Genomic DNA, 14185 nt, shown 5'->3' with positions numbered 1-14185 from the left:
GTGTTGCTAGATTTTGTTAATGAAAAAGGCTACCATAAAATGAAAGGAATCGGGTAAATTTTTGGACTATTTCTGATATATTTCTTTAAAATGCTGCTCTTTTAGCACAGGGTTTTTAAAGAATGGTGTATTTTGATGAACTTAATCCAAGTTTTATCAAAGAAAATTAAAAGTTGGAAGAATTTTACTATCAATTTTAAAACCTTGAATTATTTCACGATCCAAGTGTGGTGAAAAAGATTAGTTGCTTGTTAGTTAAGAAACTCATAAACTTAGGAACTGTTCAACAACCAAAATGCTATCATATTAGCTTCCATAGTTGAAAAACCAAATCAGTGGTTAATTTTTCACATTGCAGGCAGTTTTTTTTTCATCACCATCATAACTTTTTTATCACCCACACTTATATTCGAGGAAATGTTGATGGTGTTGCCTATCTCCAGAGGCAAAAAACTCGTGAAATTTCCTGCGAAAGCTGGAAGCCCTATTCTTCTAGGATAATCTAAAATGGAATTTTTTCCTTCAGTTCTACATTATTTTCTACAGTTTTGGGGGATTTCAAACACTTTTATCAACATGTCCAGATTAATCCCATGATTAGTGGACAAAGTAATTGTGTAGCTGATGATTGCTAATGACGTCTCTTGGGATAAACGCGACTCTGTCGGCAGATCGGTATTGCTTATTGACTACATCTTGCTCTCGCGTTTCTTCTCACTTTACACACACACACACACACACACACACCCAAGTGGAATGTACTTTCCACTCAGGCAACGTACAATCGGCTCGGAGACAAGACGTGTAAAGTAAGTCCCCCGTTCGGCTGACTGGCTACAAACGGAACATGCACAGTAATGTTTTGTTAAATTCGAAGTTGTTTTAATTATTATTTATCCTGTTTAACCTGACAAAATAATGTTGAAAAAATTATTCACCCTATACCAAACTTTAAAACATGTCTCTTCCCTTTTGAAATTTTTTATTATTTTTAATATAATTGATTCAAGTCCTGTTAACACCGGGGTCATTCGTTTGAAGTGATGCTATACACCACTTGCTATGGAATGAACTTTGACGATTTATTTAACTTCAAATAACATTTTTTTTAAACTTATTAAAGCAACATAAGTGTGCTTAATTTGTATTTGCTTTTAAGCAATAAATCAAGGAACGTTTATGTCCTTATATCATGTCTCACATTCCTGTCCCTATTCAGCTTATTTAATTGTTCTCTGTTTGGGATCGTATATAGAGAGTTTTTCAATATTTTTCTTGTTATTAATTTAACTTTTTGTTCTTCTCATGGGAAGATGATTTGAGTGAAACACCGGAATATTTTGAAAGAAACAAGTCATTTTGACTTAAAAGAAAAAATTAAAACCCCTGATAAGGCTATGATCATTTAGTATCCGGGCACTTTATTTCGGTGATAGCTACGTTAATAGAGCTCGGATATGCAAAACTTTAGCAGCGTTGTGTTGATTATGAAAAGGACTATCTTGCCTATTTTTGCCAGATTTTTAAGTTAATATGTGTTTGAGATATTTACGATGCAAAAAGACATGGTAAAAATAATTTTGCACAAATTTGCGCCTTTTGCGCATTTTGCGCCTCAGAAACTCTTCATTTTCGACTGGAAAACTCATAAACTGTTGATTTTTTTCTGATTCTTTTTTGGACCGAATGGTTAAGAAGTATAAGGAGCCACTCTAGAATCCAGACGAAGTTCAAATCAAGCATCGGAATGGATCACTTGATCTTAAATATGGTAAAAACTCTATGGTTATTGGGGATTACTGAATGCAGACCACTTAAATAATGCAATTAATCCATTTCCGTCAGTCAAAAAGTTTTTTCCGACTAGTAGACACCTAGTAAATAAGTGAAGTGAACAGTTCCTTAGATTGCAACATGTGCAACCGGTTTTTACGCAATGTGACAGATATGTCCTGATGAACGAAGAAATTTATGTTAAAACCTGATTTAAGAGATCAAATTTTTCGAGATACCTACTAATGAAAAGGTTCCAACCAAATTCCAATTGCTTTTTCCAGGTGAGTTTGTGTAAAATATCATGATTTTGCAAAGGTTTTACTTCTGTGGTAAAAATAATAGATCAATACATGACTGACACAAGTGTGCAAAGATAAAAAAGAGATTTTATGAAAAAGTAAGATTATTTCTTGAAATCATTGATAAATATATTTTTTTTATATTTTTATTTTAAATGTCATATTAACACCTTCATTTCCTCCATAGAAAGTTTTTCGATCAAATGAATAGTTTTTAAAATACAATCGTTTGTAGCAGCCCGGATACTAAATGATCATAGCCTTATTATAATAAAATATCAATTTTTGTAGACCTTCTGTTTAAAACTTTAAGCTCAAGATAATTATGAGACTATAAGAAATTATTTCTTATTCTCAAGAAGGCCATATACAAAGACTTTTATGAAAATGTTCCTGATACAAACATTTCTCATATTGTTTCATATTTAATAACTTGTGTAAAATGGAATGAAGTCTATTCTAAGAATTTTTTTGTAAAACCATTTCCCAAAGTAAAAGTATCTATTTAATGCTTCAACGAAAAAACTGAGCTACTTAGAAATTTGGACAACCCATCTGGCTTCCTTTTTCGAAATTGGGTCATCAGACCTCGCGCCCTATCTTTTGAGTAGGCCATCTCCTGAGCTCATTTGGGCTATCAGAAAGTTGATTCGAATCAAGCCTCTCCTACAATTGAAGATGGTCAATGAGAGAAAACTGAAAAAACCGTTTTCAACTAGCCGAACGTGTACAGTTGCTTTTTTTTAGATGACGAACACCAATGATGATGGTTCCAGTTATCTCAAAATTAAAATTGGAGCACTCGAAAAACTGAAGCGTCATTGCGTATCGTACAAGAATGGAGCTAAAGGTCTAAGCGAAAAAAAAATTGGGCAAGACCTTCTTCGAATGAATGCTGGTCATTCAGAGAGCCTCCTAGAAGATCTTTCCTACTACTCAATCGACAAGATTCAATAGCTTGCCAAAAAAAATTGAATTGCCTTTCTATGTTTTGGCCCCTGCCCTGATTGGTTTCGTGTCGAGATAGGCAAACATCATTTGAGCTGTTCCAAGTTTGCATTCTGAAGAAACATTAATGAGTTCGGTTCTTGTACAAATTAATTACCAATCTTGTTGATCCGGATCAATGGTTACGATTTCTGGCAGCTTCTGGACCACCAACAACACTCTGAGACGCAGATGCAAACTTCTCGTTTTAACAAGCACTAAAAAATTCTTACTCGTGTTGTAGCTTTGTCTCAAGTTTTTGAGTAAGCATCGAAAAAAAAATGAACTTCCATCAATCATAGTTATTTGGCGGATCGCCGAAACCTTTTCACGGGTATTCATGAATTTCTGGAACCGACAATTTCGCTTTTTTCCACCGACTTCCTCCTTTTTTGGGCAGCTCGAACAAATTCCATCCCAAACCCCAAGAGCCAAAGAAGTTGGGTTCCCGAACCCGCCTAAAAGCTTCCATTTGTGCAGTTTCTTTATTGTTAATTTTTTTCCCTCCCAAACTGGAAAACATAACTCATCATTCGAGAACAAATACAAAACGAACCAGAACGGTAGCAGCACAAGCTCGGGAAGCTTTCTGGAAGATGTTTGTATGCATTAAAATAACCGAAAGTGAATGGTGCTCCTCTTTCAGTCATCCATTCATGTTTCTGGGAAGCTCGAATCTAATGAACTTGGTAGAAAAGATTGAACATGGATGATTGTGCAATTTGAAACAAGAGCGCGCTGCCGTAGAAAGTTGTTGCAGGCAACGAATTCTATGCGCTAAACTTTGATTAATGATGCTCGGTACCTGAGCTTCTTTGTTCTATAATGGAGATTTTAGAAAATGAAACAAAACTACATTTTTAAACAGCTTTTTTTATAATGGCGTATTGGACGGACTTTAATATCCAATTGCATTCTCGAGCAACAGTTCTTGAAATAGTACGATTTTTGTTTCAAAGATACAACCGTTTTGAAAGGTTCAATCAAATGTTTAAACCTTCAAATAAATGCTCTGTAAAAAAAACGTTTACATACCTACCACAAAATGAACTGAAAAACGATCCCAGAAGTGCTCAAAGTTTCGGTTTTTTATCCTTGAAAATCAGTAAGAGAGAAGAGGGGAAAATATTTTTTTCGAGATCTCGACGTTTCATAAAAGACATTTGGCAAAAAAAATTAAAAATTTTCACTTTAAAAATTTTCTTTGGTCCCCCTTTTTGTGATTTTTGAAAAACACCAGATTTCGAAGTTTATGTATTTTAAGGTAAATTGTAATCAAAATTAAAATTTCAATTTTATGGATTTGCTTTTGTCCCCCGTTTGCTGATTTTTTAGTCTCGAGAAACCGAAACTTTGAGGCATCTCTAAATCAAGTTCAATTGAGCTGAAATTTTGTATGGGTCAGTTTTTGATAATTTTTAAAATATGTAAGATCATTTTTCAAAATTTTATCTTAAAATGTTTCCCATTTTGAAAGTATATTGACTGATTGAGAAGAAAATCTAGGATTTTTAAAATTGAAAGATTACAAATTTGGAGTGCTGAATGAGAAACTTCAAAAAACTAAACTTGAATATTGAAATTCTTCCTTGATTATCTGTATAAAACTCAAAAAAAGTATTTAATTGGTACAGAATTTGAAACTCGCCCTTCATTATATTAAACTTATATCTGCTTTTTTATAAAATTTTTGGAACTTGAGATAAGATGAGTAGAGATTTGCAAGGATGATGCTCAGATTGTTTTGAAATGATTCCGATTCCGGTAAATAAGAAGGAGAGGATGGAGAGTGGAGATTGATAAGGCTGCTGCTTTCATAGTACGTTATTCTGGTGGAAACGATGGAGATGCTCAAAAAGCGCAGATTGTTAAAGCTGCTTGTGCTGATTGTTTGTTCTTCCGGTGACGAAGAAATTCGAAAGCGCAGATTGTTAAGGTTGCTGCAATGATTGATTGCTTTAAATTTGGGCTTCGGGTGAGAAAAACGGAATTGGCCTAGGAAGCGCAAATTTTTAAGACTGCTGCTGATTGTTTATTTTGATTTGACCTTCCTGTGAAAAAAGGACGGATTTACTTAGAAAGCAAAAATTTTCAAGGCTGCTGCTATGATCGTTTGTTTTTTAAAAAAAGACGGAATTGGCTTAGGAAGCGCAGATTCTTAAGGCAGTTTCTTCTGATTGTTTGTTTTGATTTGGTCTTATGGTGGAAAAGATGGAATTGGTTTAGGAAGCGTAGATTTTTTAGGCCGCTTCTTCTGATTGTTTGTTTTGACTTGGCTTTTTGATGAGAAAAACGGAATTGGCTTAGAATGTGCAGATTCCTCAGGCAGTTTTTTCTGATTGTTTGTTTTGATTTGGCCTTCCGGTAGAAAAAGACGGAATTGGCCAGATTTAAAGGCAGCCTCTTTTGTTTGTTTGTTTTGATTTGGCCTTCCGATGCAAAATGACGGAGTTGGTTTGGAAAGCGCATAATCTTAAAGCTGCTTATTCTGATTGTTTGTTTTGGTTTGGCTTTCCGGTGGAAAAAGACGGAATTTGCTTAAAGTGCGCATAATTTTAAGATAGTTCCGGCTGATTGTTTTTTTTATTTGGCCTTCCGGTGGAAAAAGACAGAATTGGCATTGAAAGCACAGATTTTCAGGCAGTTTCTGCTGATTACTTAGATTTGGCTTCCGGTAAAAAAGACGGAATTGGCATTGGAAAGCGCATTATCTTAAGGCTGCTTTTTCTGATTGTTTGTTTTGGTTTGGCTTTCCGGTGGAAAAAGACGGAATTGGCTTAGAAAGCGCAGATTCTTAAAGCAGCTCCTTCTGATTGTTTGTTTTAATTTGGCTTTCAGCTGGAAAAGGACGGATTTGGCTTAGAGAGCGCAGATTTTTTAAGACTGTTCTGGCTTATGCAGGGCAGATTTTATAGATTGTTCGGACTGATTTTTTGTTTTGATTCGGCCTTCTAGTGGAAAAAGACGGAATTGGCTCAGAAAGCGTACATTTTTAAGACAGCTTTTCTGATTGTTTGCATTGATTTGGCCTTCCGGTGAAAAAAGACGGAATGGGCTATGCAAGCTCAGATTTTTAAGGCAGCTTCTTCTGATTGTTTGTTTTGATTTGGCTATTTTGTGGAAAAGAAGGAATTGGCTTTGGGAGCGCACAATTTGAGGCAGCTGCTGCTGATTTTTTGTTTAAATTGGGCTTCCGGTGAAAAAAGACGAATCGGCTTAGAAAGCGCAGAATATATCTTTCTATCTATCTATAAGGCAGCTTCTTCTGAAAGTTTGTTTTGATTTGGCTTTCGACTGGAATAGGACGGAATTGGCTTAGAGAAGATTTTTTTTATTGTTCCGGCTGATTGTTTCCTTTGATTCCGGGGGAAAAAGACGGAATCGGCTTTGGAATCGCAGATTTTTAGGGTAACCTCTTTTGATTATTTGATTTGATTTGGCTCCCAGTGGAAAAGGACGGAATTGGCTAAGGAAGCGTAGATTTTTAAGGCAGCTTCTTCTGATTGTTTGTTTTGATTTGGCCTACTGGTAAAAAAGACGGAATTGGCTTAAAAATCACAGATTCTTAAGGCAGCTTTTCTGATTGATTGCATGGATTTGACTTTCCGGTGAAAAAAGACGGAATTGGCTAAGAAAGCTAAGATTTTTAAGGCAGTTTCGTTTGATTGTTTGTTTTGATTTGGCCTTTTGGTGGGAAAAGATGGCATTGGCTTAGGAAGCGCAGATTTGTTAGGCAGCTTCATCTGATTGTTTGTTTTGACACGGTCTTCCGCTAGAAAAAGATGTATTTGGGTTAAGAAGCGCAGATTTTAAGGCAGCTTATAATAATTGTTTGTTTTGATTTGGCTTTTCGGTGAAAAAATACGCAATTGGCTTAAAGAGCGCAGATTTTTTAGATTGTGCTGGCTGATTTGTTTGCTTGGATTGTTTGCTTGGAAACGAAATTGACTTAGAAAGCGTAGATTGTTAAAGCAGCTTCTTCTGAAAGTTTGTTTTAATTTGACTTTCCGGTGGAAAAATACGCAATTGGCTTAAAGAGCGCAGATTTTTTAGATTGTGCCGGCTGATTTGTTTGCTTGGATTTGGTCTTCTGATGGAAAAAGACGGAATTGGCATTGGAAGCGCAGATTTTTAAGGCAACCTCTTTTGATTGCTTATTTTAGTTTGGCCTTCTGGTGAAAAATGAAGGAATTGGATTGGGAAGCGCAGATTTTTAAGGCAGCTTCTTAGTCAAGGACTAAGTCAAATACTAAGTCAAGGACTAAGTCAAGGACTAAGTCAAGGACTAAGTCAAGGACTAAGTCAAGGACTAAGTCAAGGACTAAGTCAAGGACTAAGTCAAGGACTAAGTCAAGGACTAAGTCAAGGACTTTGTCAAGGACTAAGTCAAGGACTAAGTCAAGGACCAAGTCAAGCACCAAGTCAAGGACCAAGTCAAGGACTAAGTCAAGGACTAAGTAAATGACTAAGTCAAGGACTAAGTCAAGGATTAAGTCAAGGACTAAGTCAAGGACTAAGTCAAGGACTAAGTCAAGGACTTAGTCAAGGACTTAATCAAGGACTAAGCCAAGGACTAAATCTAGAACTAAGTCAAGGACTAAGTCAAGGACTAAGTCAAGCACTAAGTCAAGGACTAAGTCAAGGACTTAGACAAGGACTAAGTCAAGGACTTATTCAAGGACTAAGTCAAGGACTAAGTCAAGAAACTAGTCAAGGACTAAGTCAAGGACTAAGTTAAGGACCAAGTCAAGGAGTAAGTCTAGAATTTGGTAAAGGACTAAGTCAAGGACTATGTCAAGGACTATGTCAAGGACTATGTTAAGGACTATGTCAAGGACAAGAAACAGCTCTTTTTTAATTGTGAAAAACTTCAAAAAAAAATTGAAATAATCATGGATCTTCACCATTCGAAAAATATTGGTTTTTTTTCAGTTTTATTTTAAATCAGTTGAGAAAATTGGCTTAATTATCAAAAAGCGCTTAGAATCAGGGTTTCGCATCTGTACTCAAAGCTTCTTTCGAAAAAAAAAAAAAAAAAACGATCGATAAAGACGCCGGATTGATCGATATTTCATATATTTGGACTATCATTTTAATTTTTTAGGTGTTTTCTCCTAAATATGTTCAAATCTTTGACAGTGAAATCACGGTTCCAAAATAATTAATTATTTCAAGGGTCTATTAACCATCTTTCTGTAATGATCAGAAAACAATCCGAAAAGGTAATTCAAACACGAAATCATCTTTGTGCTTGTTTTGTTAATTTCCTGTGAGCATTCACGGGAGCAAATTTTGTGTGCGTAATTCAATTTCCGTTTCTAATTAAACGTTAATTGATCCCGGCTTCTTGTGTCGGACATTATTCCCATCCTCCACTCGAAGGCTTTTGAAAAAGTAAGCAAACTAAGCCCAAGCGAAATGGCGAGACGGAAGGACATTTCCGACAGCTACAAAATCAACAAGGATCTCTCTATTAAAGAAAGATCAGAAACAGATTCAAGTCCAATTGTCCCCCACTTCACCGTCCTTGCCCTTACCCTTGCCAAAATGAATTCAAGTTTCATAGTTATGCAAATGTTCTCGACAATTACTTCGGACCGAACGAAGAGCGGCTCAAACTAAGCGCAAAACCATCATGGCCTATTCAAATTAATTCAAAATGTCTCAAGCGACTTGAAGTTGCTTCCATTCAAAGGAAAACCAACCATGAAGGAGAAGCCTAGTGGGGAAGTTGATTTGAGCGAAAAAAAACAAGCGAAGAGGCTGCTTAATTAGGATCGTCTCAGAAAGCGATTAAAAATTATGTCGCTTCCTTTTTGAGTCGGCCACAGGCTTGGTCATGAACTACCTACTACTACATTAAATTAATATAAAAGATGCTTGGGTTGAATGTAGAGCAAAAATGGGAGCATAAAAACTGGCCTTTCGAAATTTTTCTAATGTCATTGTGAGGAACCATTTGGGAAGGTGTAAAAGCAACATAAAAATTTATATTGAGGTGTTTGGCGAAAATGATGATTTGATTTAAATTAGTATCTGAAAGATTGTGTCTTATTTTAAACTCTAAATATAACTTGTGTTACTTGAGGTTTGTGAAATTCGGAAGTCTTTTCAAAATTTCACCTGAATTAAGAAATTTTTATTTTAAAATTAATCTTTATTCGAAAAATTCCACTAAATCTCTCAAGTCACTTCGTTTTACTTTCGAATGAAAAATTCATTACAAAAAAGTATCGTATTTTTAGTTCTGTCACTTCCCATCAAACTGCTGAACAATAATGACGACAAAAATTACAATGCTTAAACCTTAATTAGGGCTGGTGGTTTGAATGACGTGCAGGTAATTAATTTAATTATGGCTTCCCAAAAACCCAAAGCGCGCTGCTCCAAAATAAATCGGACAAAAGGTGGCCCTCGTAAAGTAGCTAAGGAAGTCGTCAACGGAAAGCGAATTATGAATGAGGATGAAAAAAAATCTGTTGCAATAAAAAGCAGCTAGGCGAATGACACTGTAAAAGCGAAAACTCACACAATCATTCGAATGATGAGCGAACATAAAAGGAAAACGTGAGTAAACAAAACTAAATCGCGATGATTAATGGCCATGAGCCAGAAAAATTGTGGAAATTAGCGAAGGCAGCAACAAAATAAAAAGCAATATCTTTGTAACTTATCTAAAGTTCCCCGAGTGGAGGTTCAAATCCAATCGGGAAATTTCCGTACTACTAATTCAGCTTAGCTATATAAGATTCCAAACTCGAACATTCTCTCAAAGAGACGCGAAAACGAAATCTTACTAGGAAAAGTGAAAAAAAAAACAGTTTGTAAATGACCACTCACTGTGAACTCTTGTTTTTGATTTTTCTTATGTATCCATTTTCTAACCATAAAAATGGAAATCAAGATGTATAGGCCAATCGTTAGTCCCATTTTTCCCCCCATTCGTGTATAAACTGAAGTGTACTGTTGCAGATTTTGTAAATAGATAGTGATGAAAAATTAATAATTAAATCGAAATCAATATCTTATAGGGTAACTTCGTAAACGTACAATGAGCTACATTTTGTGTAAATTTTGTATTCTGTACATATATATCGTAGACATAGCGCTAGCAACTACAAAGTGAGAGCTAAAATCCTGTAAAAATAAAAAAAAACCTTAAAACGGTGGTAAACTAGACTAAAAGAAGCAAATGTTATATCAACTAGTGGAAAGTATCAAAATATTTAAGGAAAAAAAATCTGCAAAGGATGCGACACGTTAAAGAAAAAAAGAACTGAAAGCTAAAAACCGAGAAAAGTTATCGATCGACTAACAAGACAGTTAAACTGTTCCCGAAAAGTTTTGCCCCACTTCACTTTTAAAGTTCATCATTCAATAAAAACTTATTACACCCGAAGAAAAACATATAAAAAAATCAAACAAACAAATTCAATGATTTTCTTGTACAAGTGATCCGTCATAGTTAAAAAAAAAAACTAATCGAAACCTGGTTATGCGTCTACCAAATAAAAAAAAACACTCAAACAGACGCTCGATATCGTTTGTAAATAGAAACAGCAGGAATGAATTGAACTTAACTATTGATCAGTGAGAAAAACCTAGGCAGAGGAAACAATCGGAAATAAACGAGATATTTTTGATTAAAATTATAAATAGTTGTGGTTGGTAATTTCGTTGAAAGAAACTTCTTATAAATTGGGAGAGATGAAGGAAAAGGTGAGTATAATTTCATTTAAGCATAATCCCATCGACATATTTCTTTATTGATACAATGCAATGGTTGAATAACTGGTATAGGTTGTTGTACTCTTATTATTTAACCCCATTTTTGCCATTGATATGAAATTTATACGGAATAAAGATTTGATCTATTTTATTCTCAAAGTAAAGTAAAGTATCTAATTGCATATTGTTCTGGTAATTTGGTTGTGCGTGAACAAAGCCTTATAATTTTTGGTAAAATCATTGATACATAAAAAACTGATAAGTTTCTCTTTTGAATCTCTGGTAAATTTTGCTGAAAATTTCAAAATAGATTTTCAGCAATACTTCAATTTAAACAAAAATATTTTTGGCTGGGAACAAACCAGCAAATTGAACATCTTTGTTTCTATTGTTTATTTTTACGGATTCTCAAAATTTTGCGTGATATTTTAGGTGAAAATTATTATTTTCTAGCAACAGCAATATTGTTGAAATTAAGTTTATATTTACATCAGAATTAGTTAGTATCTTGTTTTAATGTTTTCTTGCAATTTCAACTATATAAATATTTCAATTAAACATTTTTTTGCTCACAATATCTCAACAATATGCCTAATGAACTCGACATTTAGCAGAGTTTGAAATTTTTTTATCATGCTTCTCCACCGGTTATCTTTCTTCCTTTTTATTGTTTTTGATAAAAATATTAAATCCGCTCATCCGAGGTATTTGGGGGAAGAACCACCTCGGATAAGCAAAACCTCGGGATTATACAAAACACCTAGACAAACACTATCTTCATGCTCTTGTTTTCATATCATCCTGATCCATGGCTCAGAAAATTAAATGGAATTTGTTATGCTGTAAAAAAAAAAAACGTTTACGGTAGGTTTAGATTTCAAACTTGCCGAAAATCGTCGATTTAATACCATAAAAATATTTTGCGGTATAAAAAAGAACTTAATACGTATTTTTTTGTAAAATGGTGGCTCAGATAATGCGGAAGCTTGGGTAACAGGAGCTCGAATATTCGAGATTCTACTGTACCTGCTTTTTAACGTTAGAGATCCCCGGGATACTTTGTGCAACATTAAATCATATTGATCTATCGATTACAGAAACACATTAAGTTGATTCCGCATTAAACTATGATTTTTCAGGATCCCTTTCCATTTTGAAAGTGTATCATCTCCTCAAGCCAAAAAAAAATCATTTTATATAGGTAATTAAATGAAAGGCTTGAACATGAAAATTTAGAATTAAATCGTTTCAATGTTTCCAGGTCGCTAGAAAAATTGAGTTTTAAAATGTTACAATCTTGTCTTAAACTTGCAATGAAAATGCATTTTCCACCGTTTTTTTTATGATTAATTCACAAATATCATCAATAAAGTTGATAATATGCAAAAATGAAGTTCAGTGATCGATAGCAAATTTACTCACCTTCAATATCCAAAAGAACCAAAATTCAATTTTATGTAGAAAAATCCGAAATATTTGAATTTAATTACTACAACTTTTTTCTTTGTCTAAAATTCCATATTTAAAGCATAGCTTAGCTTAGCTTAGCTTAGTTGACTACTCATATCCACCTTAAATCATTGAACTTGAAGTGCTTAGATATGATATTTTATTTAAAACTTCAGATAAAATATTTGATAAAACTTTGTTCAACTTACGCACTTCATATTCCATGATCGCTGGCGTGGCTAAGCAGAACAAGTTCTACCTCGCCAAAGGTTGCTACTCCGTGATTGATCGAGGCCATCAGCTTTGTTCAAAGGCCAAAAGAATGGTGCTTGGGACTAGCAGTTCATTCACAATGCACAAAACTCATGCTCTCCCTTTGAAAATGATCAATAACGGCGCCGGCCACGTCCTAGTAGTCAATGAGGAATGAAGGAAGGATTGTTAGTAGGATACTTCAAAGAATCAATAAACACCTTTTTGTCCCTTTATATTTCAAAGATTAATTTAGAAAAAATTAGGAACAAAAGAAAGTCAATATCTCCAACTATAGAAACCGTCTATACGTCTGTGAATCTATATTGAAATATCCCAGGAAAGGGTTGTGTTAAAAGGGGAAAGGTTAAAGATCAGGATCCATTTTGGTCAATGGTGCGATCGAGTTTTCCTACACCTCCTATGCTCTTAGATTTTTCCTAAGGAAACTCCTATTTCTATCTTTGAGGCGGTGATAAAAGGATTCAAAGTAAAGTGAAAAATGTGTATAAATTTTCTTTAAACTATCTTGTTTTCCTAATTGTAGTTCCTGATACAGTGATGTGTTTTAAAAAACGACCTTTTAGATTGAACATACTTCTATCAAGCCTCCAAGAATATTTATAAGGAGATATTTAAAATATTAAAGTTTTGTTAATGGATGAAGTGAATCTCCTTTTTTCCTTTTAATTTTTAAATTGTTATGGAGGTTGTGATAACTGAATAAGATCGTTTTCGCAAACTTCTCAGTTCAATTCGACTCTTTGCCTCAGTTTGTTTTCGCGATTGCACGAAAAAAAAAACAAATCAAAATGTGTAGAAATTAAATGATCTAAAATTCATAAAAGAATTTAACATTTGAATGTATTCGGAGGAACTGGAAGATGGAATATACTCACTTATGATATTAATGGTAAAAACAAATTTTAATAATATACTTCCATATATATAGTTTTTAGATTTCTTGCTTTCAAAATACTAAGCCGATGAAATTCTACTTGTTTTAATACTGTCGAGATTCAACTGAAAATATTAAACTATCAAAAATTTATGTTCCTACTCAAAATTGATGGTGGTTTTGATAATAGAATAACTCATATTAAGCTGAAACCAGAAAATTGTCTTTTTCGAAAATGTGAAATTTCATAGATATTCATGATAGATATACTCTGATAGTAGACTTTAAGTATTTTAATATTTGTGATAAATTGTGGGATAGTGAGAGCCCTTAACATCGTACTAGTAGGTTTCTTGATAAACTACGAACAATAAAAAAAAACGAAACTAAACAAAAAATACTGACTTTGGGGCATTCTGTTGATCGATTTGTTTTTAAACACCTCGAAGCCTATGCTCTATTCCAGTATTCCAGAATTCTATATGAAATATTGGGCCATTCCAACCAGTACACAGCAAGAACACCTTTTGTGCCTTTTTCAAATGGTCGTATGCTGAAGTCTCAATTTTTCTATCTCCTAATAAAACTTTTGAGACCTCTGATACACTTAGCTTGAATGGAAATTGCCTGTCATTACCATCACTTTGCTTAAAAGATGTATACAATCCCGAACGATGTGACAGAACAAGAATCTCGACTTTTATAACATTTGTACTTCTAGAAAAATGTGGATGAACTTAAAGTTTTCATAAAATTTGATAAGTACATTGCATACTTTAAATTCAATGAAATATTT

This window comes from Uranotaenia lowii, chromosome 2 (genome assembly GCF_029784155.1).
Source record: "Uranotaenia lowii strain MFRU-FL chromosome 2, ASM2978415v1, whole genome shotgun sequence".
Taxonomy (NCBI): Eukaryota; Metazoa; Arthropoda; class Insecta; order Diptera; family Culicidae; genus Uranotaenia; species Uranotaenia lowii.
This window is presented reverse-complemented; position numbering follows the sequence as displayed.